This window comes from Mauremys reevesii, unplaced genomic scaffold, assembly GCF_016161935.1.
Source record: "Mauremys reevesii isolate NIE-2019 unplaced genomic scaffold, ASM1616193v1 Contig2, whole genome shotgun sequence".
In the NCBI taxonomy this organism is placed as follows: domain Eukaryota; kingdom Metazoa; phylum Chordata; order Testudines; family Geoemydidae; genus Mauremys; species Mauremys reevesii.
The window spans coordinates 3,511,757-3,516,584 of NW_024100826.1; the positions used below are offsets into that span (position 1 = coordinate 3,511,757).

Here is a 4,828-nt window from a genome sequence, read left to right on the forward strand (position 1 = left end):
TACCCTGAATGGGAGCTTCTGGTAGCTGTAATCCGGAGGGACGCCCAAGTGGTACTCTGGTTAAATAGCTCTGCCTTAATAACCTTAACCATATAAAAGAGACATGTCCATTAAAAAAAGGCACAATTCTGAAGTCAAGAAACACAAGAATGAATATAGCTCCATGCACAAGAAAGCCTGGTTGTGCAGTTAAAGCCCTGGATGAGAACTCACGAGATCTGTGTTCACTTCCTGGCTCTATCATACACTACCTGTGTGACCTTGGGAAAGTCATTCCATCTTTCTGGGTCTCATTTTTTCATCTAAAAATGGGAATAATATTTCCTTCCACTTGCCTGTGTCCTGGAATGAGATGGCCACACAGCATAAAGGGCTGTCTCCTCTTTCAGGGATCTCAGCCCAACACCAAACTCCCAAGCAGAAACCTGCCTCCAGAATAGACTGTAATCAAGGCACAATGCAGACAGCAAACTCTCTGGCTGCTTGCCTAGTTCCCTCCTTCCCAAAACTGCACAACCCGTGTCACCCCACGACTAAACCTTGCTTACGTGCTAAAAAAGAACTTGGAAGACTATAAGAGAACTGCCTGGTGACACCTAACAATACAACATGTCTAGTGCCTAACACACTGAGGCCCTAATCGTGGCTGGGGCACTTAAGCAACACTGTAATACACTAATTAAATGACAAATCTTGTTTAATTCAGAGTTAAGGCTGCCCAGTGATAGCTTATGCCCTTCTCACACTTCAGAAAACCAGGAAATACAAAGTGAAGGCAAACACCCACACAACCTTAACTCTGCTCCCTTGGAGCTGACAATAGCCACTGGGTTTAAGTGCATGTCCTCCAGATGCATTCACTCCGTTAGTTGTAACTCTACTGAATAGTGGAGGAATAAGTCGAAGCAGCTGGGAAGAGCTGTGATTGTGATACAAGGAGCTCTGCCTCTGAGTCTTCCTCCTGTATATTCTCAAAAGAAAGAGGTGCATGTGAGCCATGAAGTTCCAGGCTGCATCATTCCAGTATAGAACTGTGGAGGTTGTGTCAGTAGCAGGACACTGGGTGGTATGGCAATTGTCAGTAGTGAGGTGGGATAGGAGAGTAGTCTGGGGATTTAATGATGGGTAGGGGAGAATATAGGTTGAGGAGGTAACCTGTGTGCAAGTCTGACAGGATTGTAAAGGGTATGAAGGGGTTGTTAAATTTTACAAGTGTGGCATTGTCTCAGGGGAGTAGGGTCAGTGTTTGAGTGTCAGTCAAGAGCAGGTAGCATCTGTCCATCAAATGAAATGCCTGATTGCATGTGTGTACGTTATGGGCATTCTGAGACATCACTCAGAGAGGGCAGAGTTAAGGTGGTGTGGGCATTTACCTTCATTTAATTTTTCCCACATATTTATATTTCGTTCTCAGATTTCCACCCTGGGTGTGTTTCACCCCTCAAAATTGAAGGCTCAGACTGGTGTTAAATGGCCCATTCATTTAATCAGATGTTCGCGGCTGAAAGAGAAAACCCCATGGGGATGACTATAGTCTGAAAATTAGCTCAGATATATGAACTGCTCCATTCATTTCGGTGGTTGTTCCCTTCCCTCTCCTCAGTGCCACAGAATTTCTGATATGTGCCAAGCGTATCAGTTCTTAGCTCCTCACCCCAGTCTCAGCACTGTGTTTTTGGTGCATGCTCTGAGCATGCCAGTTCTAAGCCAGTTGGCAGAGATTCCCCAGATCTTGGCTCACGTGGGGTAGGAAAATGAGCTCAGACACCCACAACAAGCAATCTCCTGTCACATGGCTCACATGAGGGCAGCAGGGATGGGGGAGGGCATATCGCTGTAGAGGGGCTGGGGAAACCCAGGCTGTGGTTCACACAAACTATTTTCCCCCTGTGTCCATCACACTCTCTCATGTTCCCCTCTCCAGCTCCCATCCGTCTCCTTCCCACTCCTGCTAGACCCCTGTTTCCTGAGCCTCAACCCCTCTTACCACCTACTCTTTCACCTCCAGTCTTCCTCCCCTCCTAATGAGCAGTTGCTTGTGTAGGTATTTTATTTTCAAACAATAGTTTCAGCACCTTCTGCATATTCTGCCCCACTCAGATTCTATTTCCCTTAAATTAAAATCCCCCTGTAACAGAGGTAGATTGGAGCAATATGCCCGCTTCTTTTACTTCAGATTTCTGCCCTGGGTTGGATTTTGACTTGGACTCACAGTGGTATACAGATGCAGTTATCGTAACACATCCCCGGAAATATCCAGGTCCTGTGATGGGTGGTTTTCCAGATAGTGGCCTCTATCTCTACCGGCTGTTACTTACTACAGTCTCTGCAGTTTGCAGTTCGGGTGTTTCACCCCCTTACACAGCAGCCGCACTCCAGCATCTCCCAGATTATTACCACGCAGTTTCAGCTCTGTCAGGCTCTGGCTGGTTCTGAGAACAGGGGCGAGATCCCCACTGCCAGGAGCTGTGATACCGCAGTACCGCAAGCTGCAGGAGAGAGAAAGGCAGAGAAGGAGGATCATGATATGAATGGGGCTTGTCACAGCTGCTTTGACAGGTGGCCCGACCCACTAGCCCCTCTGCCTGAACAATCAGCATCGAGAATGAGCCAGAAATCCTGCGACAGACTCTGTCTCAAGACCCATCACTTATACAGGAAGTTCCACCTATTGTTTTTTTCCACTGGACAACTCCACCCATTGCCCCTTGCCTTTCACCAAGAAACAGTGAGAATAGCCCAGATACCTCAAACCTCTGCCACTGACCAATGTGGAATAAGGTTTGGGGTAAGACTCCTTTCTAAGCACCGCCTCCAAGCCCTTTCCATTGGACAACCAGAATTCAGAAAGAGTAAAAAGTTGCCCTTTAAGTCCTGCCCACTCAGCTCCTGCCCAATCAGGTTAGTCTTGCCACTGATCAGCCCCGCAATGGTGCAACCCAATCAGAGCAGCGCCATCACTACAGGGAGGCTGTAGGGGGAGCCACCTCCCCAGGCAGCTGGACCAGGCTCAGAGCAGGAGGAGCTGGGAGATCCTGCCCCTCCGCGCCCCCAGCACTGGCTCTGCTGTTCCCCTACAGGATGCAGACGTCTCCTGTCTCTGTCCCCAGCTCTGACCATCAGGCATGGTGAGAGGAGGCAGCTGGGAGGCCCAGCACAGGCAGCATCACACCCACCTTCCACTGAGACCAGGGAGCAAAGTGGGGGAGACAAAGAGAAAAATATCCCTATGGCAGGGGGTTACCCAGGGTGTGGGGAGGGAAGAGCCCCTGAAAGGAGGGCGACTGTGTGACCCTGGTGGCAGGGCCTGTTCCAGAGTCTCTGTAGGGATTATAAAAGCAGAAGTTGTGCTGGTTTCTGTAACCCACCTGTAGCGTCTGGGCTCCTGATGGAGCTGCCAGCTAGCTGAATGGGTAACCATGGCAGCAGACTGGCTATGACCATATGCACTTCAAGGAACACCCACAAGTATAGCTGTCCTTTGTCTTCCTTCGAGGCCTCACAATGAGCCCCCTGCACACCCAAGCATGATCCCATCCCCGCTGCTAAATCTTGCACACACCTCGAGACACCCCTTCCATCAAAGCTGTCATCTGCACGGCCTCCTTCATCACCTCATTTGCCTTAAAATATTGGTTACTCTGCCCAATGGGGAGGTGTGATGGGACCCTCAAGATGCAACCTGTGACTGTGGGACCACTGTGTCCCCTTTCTATTCAGGGTTGTTTCTCACAATGCCATACTGGTGGCACGCAGCAAATCCCTTCTGGTGCTGTTACCATTCAGTACAACCACATGTGGAGCCCCATATCCAACTAGATTCCGTGAATGCTTCCAGAGCCACGCATGAATCACAGAGAAAGGCCTCAACCAAATCTCCCCAGCTCCATGAGTCGTACATTAGGAATATACCATCTTGCAGTGCTCAAGACCCTTTCTTGAGAAATGCAAGTTTATTAACTGGAAATTAAATGGAAAGTGGACATACCCCAGCCTTTGTAACCTGAGCAGATTTACCAAGCACTTCAGTCAAACTCACTGGTAAGGATAAACATTAAACTAACTTTATTGATTACAAATGGTAGATTTTAAGTGATAGGTGTAGACGGGTCGAACTCATCCCTGCGGCGCCTCCTGCTGGTGACTCCGGGGAATTAGCTCGTTCCAGCCCTGGAGTACCCTCTGCAGGCCAGTGATCCGCCTGTCCTCTAGCCCCCATGTCCCTCCCTGGACCCAGTGCCCTTTCACATGGGGTGCTGCCCCCAGCAGTAACCCCTTTCTCTTAAGGTCTCCCCTCCTTGGGGAACCCCCACCCTCTATCCCCACCTTGCCTCAGTTTATGGCTACTGCCAGTCATTGTCTAGCCCCACGTCCTGGGGCAGACTGCAGTATCAGCCTACTCATCACTGGCAAGGAGGGTTTGGACCTACTGCCTTGGCCTACCCCTGGGCTGCCCTCTGCATCCCCCAGTACCTGTCAGTCCTCTGCTAGGCCACAGCCTGGGGCTTTCCAGGCTAGAGCTCCCCAGCCCTGCTCCACTCAGGTATCCAGTCTCTAGCTCCATGCAGCCAGGCCCTTCTCTCTCTGAAGGCAGAAAGAGACTGTCTGTGCTTCTGGCTTCCCTGGCCTTCTTATAAGGCCCTGTTGCTCAGTTTGGGGTGTGGCCCCTGCTGCAGCCACTTCCTTAATCAGCCCAGCCTTGAGAGCAGCCGCTCTCAAGCCCTGCCAGGCCGCTTTTAAACCCCTCAGGGCAGGAGCGGGGTCCACCCTGCTACATAGGCAAAAAGTCAGTTAGTTACCAAAGTAAACAAAATAAGTGCACAATCTG

General features: G+C 50.2%; 1 long non-coding RNA gene across 1 annotated transcript; it reads right to left on the reverse strand.

Annotated features, from left to right (window-relative positions):
* Positions 1 to 679: 679 nt before the first annotated feature.
* Positions 680 to 4,539, reverse strand: LOC120393457. The gene is made up of 3 exons (XR_005592044.1): positions 4,474 to 4,539; positions 2,319 to 2,489; positions 680 to 970 (listed from the first exon to the last, which is right to left on the reverse strand). It is a non-coding gene; the product is annotated as an uncharacterized LOC120393457 (long non-coding RNA).
* Between the last annotated feature and the right edge of the window lie 289 nt (positions 4,540 to 4,828).